Genomic DNA, 8829 nt, shown 5'->3' on the forward strand with positions numbered 1-8829 from the left:
AGTATCCAAATGTATATATATTAAAGTGAAGTTACAAATTATATTGTGTTAGGGAGTCAGAGTCAAATAGAAATGAGAAATTTAGTATGTTTAATGTTAAAAATCATATATGTGGACTTGACATCACGTCTTGACTCAAACACAAGACATTAGATTAAGTTTGATTGCATTGGGCATAACAAGTGTGTTAGAAAAGTTATACATTAATATCAAATGATATATATATATATATATATATATATTAAATATATTAAATATGTTAAAATTTAAATAAATATTTTTTAGTATTATCCAGGCCCACAAACGACAAACCCCAACCCGCTTAGGGAAGGTTTCGGCTACAATTTGATATGGATAAATTGTATCCGAGCTTTTTAGCCTGAACCTAATATGAGCTAGGTTGAACCCGTTCGGGTAGTCTATTTTGACACCTCCACATACCGCATATGTTTTTTGGTCTTTAAAGGATGGATTCAGATTGTGGTAACTTGATCAGAATCATCTAGTATAACTTGAGAAGTGCTTGAACCCATTGGGGTAAGCCAGTGGAAAGGTTCTCCTACGATCAAGCCAATAAGTAAGAGATATATAGAATATCAAAGAATAATAAGTAAGAGATAAAGTGAAAGAGTTAATAAGTATGTGTATATCATGTGAGTTCCATTGTAGATGAGGTTGGTTTGATCGATCCAATGAGATGTTGGGTCTATCCTGGACAAACGAAGATTGCTTTTCCCATGTCAGGTAGCTTTGGAAGATCTATGTCATTAGTCTATCTTCTCTGATTTTGAGAGATACAATCACTACGCTACAATAGAAAAACTACAACACTTAAAATTTTCATTTAACAACGTTTTTGAGACACTTTCTATGTGAGCACAATAATACATAAGGTTATATTTAACATTATTTTTTGAAGCATTGTAGAAATTAGACATTTAGCAGCGCTCACTGAAGCAAGCATTGTTAAATGTCTACTTTCTAAATAAGACAATATATCTTCCAAACATTCTATCCAATACATGACAAGCATGTCCAACTCCACCACATTTACAACAGATTTATTATATCACCAACGACTTCAACTACATTCAACCTTGTCAGATTCCAATATTATAAAATAACATATGAGTAATGAGATCTTACGCAAATTGTTCATTCTTTCTCCTCCAATGTGCAAGTCCTTACTGAGTGTTCATGTGTCCCTCAATGATTATTGCAAGCAGCAAATACAAATAAAAAATGGCATCTCTAAATAAATTGTAAAAGCTATAAAAAATAAAGAATTAGCAGCAATTGAGAAAGAACATTTACCATTATACTCAAACTATGTGTTTTAAACTAGTGAACTACAACAAAAAACCTAGAACACCATAGTTGCGTAACTTTACAACAAATAAATATCACCCTAAGAGGGAAATGTTTCTACCAAATTGATCACAAATAAACTAATTATTTAAACATATAACGATTCAAATGCATCGAAGACTTTTTATTTATGGTGTATATGCAAGCATCAAGACTAAATCAAAAAGAAATAAATGAGGTAAAATAAGATAGCGATTTACCTTAGGCTGGAAGAGAAAAACCAAAAACCGATAACTTGCTTGAAGAGAGAAACTAAAAACAAAATAGGAAAAAATGTAACTCATGGAGAAGAAGAAAAGTAAGAGAAATAATAAACTGAGTGATATGTGTATTATTGTGTGAGGTTTTCAATAACAAGAAGCTGGCAGTGCAATTCTTCAAGCTTTATTGTAATTGTCTATCTCTGTGACAACAATCACAATTTCACTAACTCTCTCTAATTCTCCATTGATTCTTCCTCTCTCCAATGGCAGATTTTATGTCCAAAACTCTTATCGCTATAGCACTCATAGCTGCATTCTTACTATGCTCCTCTCATGCTAAAGATTCAGATGTTCCTTTTTTGTCACCATTGATATCTATGCTCCTCTCATGCTAAAGGTTGATGATGAAAAAATGGAATTGAATGATGATAATTCATTGTAGAATCTTGGAATGATGGAATCATAAGCCGAAGCGATAAAAGCATAAGGGAAAGATCTAATTGTAGTACAAGTCATTTATTTGTATTTCTCTTTTATATTTGAAGATGTTTTAATGCGTGTTTGGAGCTAATATTTTGCATACTTTTTCCTTGCTATGTCCTTGTTAATCTTCCACAAAAGTATCTGCTGTATATTTGTTTGTGTGTTTGTTGATAACCGTGCAAGTTGTTGTTTTGATCATTCTGTTTCTGTTACTGGTTAATCGATTAAGATTAGTTGTTAATCGATTAATTGGGCATTTTTCAGCAAGTGTGTAAAAACCAGAAAAGTGGAAATTGAGTTCCGCCACACCTATTCAACCCCCCTTCTAGGTGTATTCCGCCACTGATTATATCAGAAACTCTTATTGCTTTAGCACTCATAGCTGCATTCTTAATATGCTCCTCTCATGCTAAAGATTTAGATGTTCCTTTCTTGTCACCATTGATATCTATGCTCCTCTCATGCTAAAGGCTGATGAAGAAAAATGGAATTGGATGAATATAATTCATTGTTGAATCTTGGAATGATGGAATCATAAGCCGAAGCGATAAAAGCATAAGCGAAAGATCTACTTGTAGTACAAATCATTTATTTGTATTTCTCTTTTCTTATTTTCATTTCATTTTGCCACCATTCATCCTTTGATTTTTTTTCACTCCCTCTTTTCTTGTTTTTCATGGGATGAATGGTGTACTACAATACTTATTTCCCACTTTTTTCATAGATACATTTTCCTCTCCCCAACTTAGAATTTAACTCAATGTAACACTTAACTCTCTTATCCCACTAGAAGTAGACTAGATAGATTTTTAATCTAGCATAAGGTTTCAATCAATGAACATTAATGGCTTAAAGGGGCATATCAAGGGATAATCATAAAATCTAGTTAGTGTTTAGTCAAGTGGGTGTAAAGAAACAATTGGTTTGATCCTATCCATGTATCACAATCACTTAGTAAAATATGATTCAAACAAATTCAATAGTGGTAATATAATACAAGTTCATATAGATAGTGTATATTTTTCATAATCACTCAACTTTCATTCTCATGGCTTCTTAGTAACCAACAATATCAAGCATAGTTATACACATTTAACTATTCACAGCAAACTCTTCAGTAATGGTCCAGAAGCTTCACATTCAAATTCATTACTCATTTTCATGTTTAGTTATGTTAGAAGATAGACCAATAAAGCAAACATATTATTCAAATCTAAAAAGATAAGACTAAAAACAATTTTTATTAATAGAGTACCAAAGGTATAGAATTACAAGAATTTACAAGACTAATATTAAAAAAACATGGTTGTTAAAGAAAATTAAGTGGTTTAAAACAACTTTATAAGGCAATCACGTGGATTTGAAACCATGTTAGCAGACTTGCTACTTCTACCATTAATCCAAATAAGAGACTTCCTATAAATGTATCAACATTAAATATATTTTGTATGAAATTATTATCGCTTGTCGTAGTCACCTCAAATACCAAGAATATTTTATTCATGGACAATACTTGTTTTATGTAGCAAAATAAAATATAACACAAATGTGCAAAATATCTTTCTAGAACTAAGTAAATATTCAAAACTCAAAATTTGTCACTAGAAAATATTAAATAAGACTTGCATTTAATATAAATATTATATTCAATCCCCAACGTTCCCATATAAATTTTCAGTTATTGAATTTCATGATGAATATCTGGACTCCTAATGGCATTCATTAAAGGGACTTAAAATAAATAATAAATAAATACACAAATATATTTATAATGGGCACAATTCCTCTACTAGTCACATGAATCAATTTATGATATAATTGTTTATTGGCCAAATATTTTGTAGTAGAATCTAAAGGACATGTATGTAAACAGATAATATCAATTGACCATAAACAACAAAATTAAAAATTTAGAAATCTACACAAAATATTTTTGAAAGTCAAAATCAATTTATGTACTCATTCATAGTTATGTATTTCACCCAGCCTTTAAAAAAACAAATTTACAAATTGTTTGTGTAAAAAATTAGATTTCCATATATGATTCACGGCATTAAATGTAAGTAATTTTTATTAGGTCCTTGATAATTATTTATTGTTTTTTATTTACTCATAATAATATTTAACATTGAGTCAAAAATTCAAATAAAAAGTTTAACTTTATTGGAAGAGTACTACAGCTTCAAAACCAAGCAATATTATATATATTTGATGGCTATTATTTTAGAATAAATATTTGACTATTAACAGCACCATATTTATTTTTAGATGAGTTAGATGACAAATTTTAAAGGTCAAAAACAAATTTTAATTTGTTGAAACTATAAAGTATTAATTAATATAAATTCATCTTTTGTTTCTATTATAGAATGTATCTTTTATGTTAAATAAGATATTACATCATGTTGTACATAAGAAACTAATATAGTTCAAAGTGGGTCAAAATATCAATACTAATATCGTTAAGAATGAGTAAAAATATTAACATTGGAGAATTTTTTTACCTTCACAAATTTATTGTACTTTCATGTTTTTATTTTACAAAAAAATATCAATACTGCAGAACATGTGAATTCTTCCTTTTATTAATTATTAAATTGCATATATTATATATAATTAATTGTAGTAATCCTTATATTATGCTATCATATTTGAGAGGTAGAATTAAAATTAGGTCTGCCCTTAAGAATATGAGATCCATTGAGAATGTGCCTAATAATTAAAAAAATATAGTACGCTCATGTCTAACAACAGTAACAATAACAAATAAGTAAGAAAAAGAAAATATATTATATGTTCTCATTTTATGACAATTTTCATAGGTGAATTTTCATTGTTTAAATATATTATATGCTGTCATTTTATGTACTTATTTTTTGAACATGATTTGCTTTAATATCTTATTTTCGTTTAAGCTTTCACATATAAATTTCACATATTTTTTTTATAATAAAGGAAGTCTCCCACTTTTTCTTTGTGGATGGCTGTAAAATATCAAGACTAGCCCTAAGTATTAAACACTAACATTTGATAGTGCATTATATATATCGATAGATAAATAGATATTCTGTAAGATCTTACATAATTATATCAACTTCTTATTATGATTAATTTTTGAATATTTAAAGCAAGACATTTATCTTAGAATAATCGAGATAGGAAATTAAATTTCCATGTGATGAAAATGTACGCTATTGTTTGAATTTAGTGTGAATGCCTATACTTTGCACAAGAATATAAAGGATGGGTAATTAAATAAAATTAATTGACAATAAATAATACTATGCATGTACAAAACTCAAACAAATATTTTTGAACGTCAAAATCAATTCGTATACTCACCAGCAATACACAATTTACAAATTCCATGTCTGAAAAAGTTGAACTACCATATATGATACTACAACATTAAATGTAAGTATTTTTATTATGGTCTTTGACATTATTTTTTCTTTTTTGTTTACTTCTAATAATATTTTTGTATTATGTCCAAAATTCGTAGAAGAAGTTTTATATTAATGAAAGTTTAATCTACCCAAAAAAAAATGTAATAATATCTTTTGAAATAAGTAATTATCCCTTCAAACAAAAGTTGTTTATAAGTATTCATATGTCTACACCTATGCATGTGTGACAAATGTGTCATACATGACGCATAAATAACGGGGACCAATTGTTTTACCTAAACAGATAATTATTCTTTTTACACAAAAAATCTCACTACTAAAGAACATGTGTACTATTACCTTTATTAATTATTATGAATTATTGCCTTTCGAAGTATGAATTTATTAAGAATGTGAGTAATATTTTAAAAACATATTGGGCTAAATAATTTCCATATGAAATGTGACTAAAAATGAAAGGTCATACAAAATATTAGATTTATTAAGAATGTAACTAAAAAATAAACATAAAATATTATACTCAAGTTTGCAGCAAATAACAATATTAAATGAGCAAGAAAAAAATGTATTACATTTTCAAATGATTTTCATTAGACTTTTTTAGTTGAAATATTATTGCAAATTATTTTACATAATTAAATTCTTTTTATGATGAATGAATAGTTGTTTTTATTGTCATCGTGACTTATTTTGAACTCTCATTTTCCTTTGAATTCCGACATTTAAATTTATCATATTTTCTTATGATAAATAATGTCTATTATTTTATTATGTGAATGGCCTATACAATGTCACGACGGACCCTAAATATTAAACATAAGAATTTCATATTGTACGATACCCAGGGATAAATTGAAATATTACATCAATATGTTAACTTCTTGTAATAATTAGTCTTTGACTATTCAAAGTAATGCATTTATTCTAGAATAAATGAGATGTAATTTTTCTAATATTGAAAGAGAAAAATATGTATAGACTAATAGTGTATGCGTTTTATATATTGTCACTGTTATTTCGTCATTCACTTTCATATTTAATCATCATTGACTCTTCAAAGAATGTAACTCAAATGAATTATGGATGATGTAGTGATTTGTGTAAATCTTTACACTAACAGTACATAGATATTATACTCATATTGAAAATATAAGCTATTGAAGGACCTAATTCATCTTTTGGAAGTTGTAATACTCTCATACTATATAAAGAGGGGCTCACAATGATTTGAGACATTCACTCAAAAGTTCTTATTTGATCAAGTTTCAAATGTGGACAATTACTTCAGTATGAGGATGTCAATTATTAAACTAGCTTTTGTATTGGTTTTCATCTTTGCAACAGGTTAGAAATTTTGTTTTACGCGACCCTAATCGTGTCTCTTATTCAAATGTAGAGATCCAATTCTAGATCCAATTCTATATCCTAATTAATATAAATTCACCTTTTGTTTCTATTATAGAATGTATCCTTTTTGCTAAATAAGATATTACATCTTCTTGTAGATAAGAAACTAATATAATTTAAAGTGGGTCAAAATATCAATACTAATATCGTTCAGAATGAGTAAAAATATTAACATTGGAGAATTTTTTTTTACCTTCACAAATATTTTGTACTTTCATGTTTTTTATTTTACACAAAAATATCAATACTGCAGAACATGTGAAGTCTTCCTTTTATTAATTATTAAATTGCATATATTATATTTAATTAATTGTAGTAATCCTTATATTATGCTATCATATTTTAGAGGTAGAATTAAAATTAGGTCTGCCCTTAAAAATATGAGATCCATTGAGAATGTGCCTAATAATTAAAAAAATATAGTAGGCTCATGTCTTACGAGAGTAACTAAACAAATAAGTAAGAAAAAGAAAATATATTATATGTTCTCATTTTAGGACAATTTTCATAGGTGAATTTTGATTATTGAAATATATTATATGTTCTCATTTTATGTACTTATTTTTTGAACATGATTTGCTTTAATAATTTATTTTCGTTTAAGCTTTTGACATATAAATTTTACATATTTTTTTATAATAAATGAAGTCTCCCACTTTTTCTTTGTTGATGGCCTATAAAATATCAAGACTAGCCTTGAATATTAAACACTAACATTTGATAGTGGATTATATATGGATAGATAAATGGATATTCTGTGAGATCTTACATAATTATATCCACTTCTTATTATAATTAATTTTTGACTATTTAAAGCAAGACATTTATCTTAGAATAAGTAAGATAGGAAATTAAATTTCCATGTGATGAAAATGTAAGCTATTGGTTGAATTTAGTGTGAATGCCTATACTTTGCACAAGAATATAAAGGATGGGTATTTAAATAAAATTAATTGACAATAAATAAATAAAACTATGCATGTACAAAACTAAAAAAAATATTTTTGAAAGTCAAAATCAATTCATATACTCATCAGCTATACACAATTTACAAATTCCTTGTCTGAAGAAGTTGAACTACCATATATGACACTACAACATTAAATGTAAGTATTTTTATTATGGTCTTTGATATTATTTATTCTTTTTTGTTTACTAGTAATAATATTTTCGTATTATGTCCAAAATTCATAGAAGAAGTTTTATATTAATGAAAGTATAATCTACCCAAAAAAAATGTAATAATATCTTTTGCAATAAGTGATTGTCCCTTCAAACAAGAGTTGTTTATAAGTATTAATATGTCTAGACCTATGCATGTGTGGCGAATGTGTCATACATGACGCATAAATAATGGCGACCAATTGTTTTACCTAAACAGATAATTATTCTTTTTACACAAAATATCTCACTACTAAAGAATATGTGCACTATTACTTTTGTAACGCCCCGAAAAAAATTTCTCAAAAACATTGCGGAAAAATGGGTAAATTTTTTTTAATAAAGAGATTGTGTAACGCCCCGAAAAATACTTCTCAAAAACATTGCGGAAAAATGGGTAATTTTTTTTTTTTGAAATGGGGATGTATAAAATTGTTTCCTTTTAAAACCTTCCTTTTCCTCGGGACATCACTTTAAGTAACTCAAATGTGGAAAATCAACTTATCGTTATCGAATGATAACTTAACTTGATTCACAATTTCCTGAATAACACAATTCATAGAAACGGTTAAGTCATCTTTAGTTCATACAAACTAAATCAACAATGGCGGAAACTACATCGCCACTAACATATACCAAATCCAAAAGAAAGGGCGGAAATACTAATCATCGCCAACAGACACTAAACAAAGACAGGAACAAACTGAAGTCGTCCTTGTTTTCAAAAGTCACAAAATGATAAGCAACTCCTAGTGTTTCCTCAATTCCTCATGCCCCCTCTTGGAACATCATGGACGGGT

The 8829-nt window shown here is 27.7% G+C and overlaps 1 long non-coding RNA gene across 1 annotated transcript in view; it reads left to right on the forward strand.

Annotated features, from left to right (window-relative positions):
* Positions 1 to 8829, forward strand: part of LOC109347807 — a 22985-nt gene that overhangs the window by 2970 nt on the left and 11186 nt on the right. The window contains exon 2 of the long non-coding RNA XR_002107652.1: positions 3064 to 3066. This is a non-coding gene — a long non-coding RNA (uncharacterized LOC109347807). The remainder of the gene's footprint in view (positions 1 to 3063; positions 3067 to 8829) is intronic.

The sequence above is a fragment of the Lupinus angustifolius genome, chromosome LG05, assembly GCF_001865875.1.
Source record: "Lupinus angustifolius cultivar Tanjil chromosome LG05, LupAngTanjil_v1.0, whole genome shotgun sequence".
Classification (NCBI taxonomy): domain Eukaryota; kingdom Viridiplantae; phylum Streptophyta; class Magnoliopsida; order Fabales; family Fabaceae; genus Lupinus; species Lupinus angustifolius.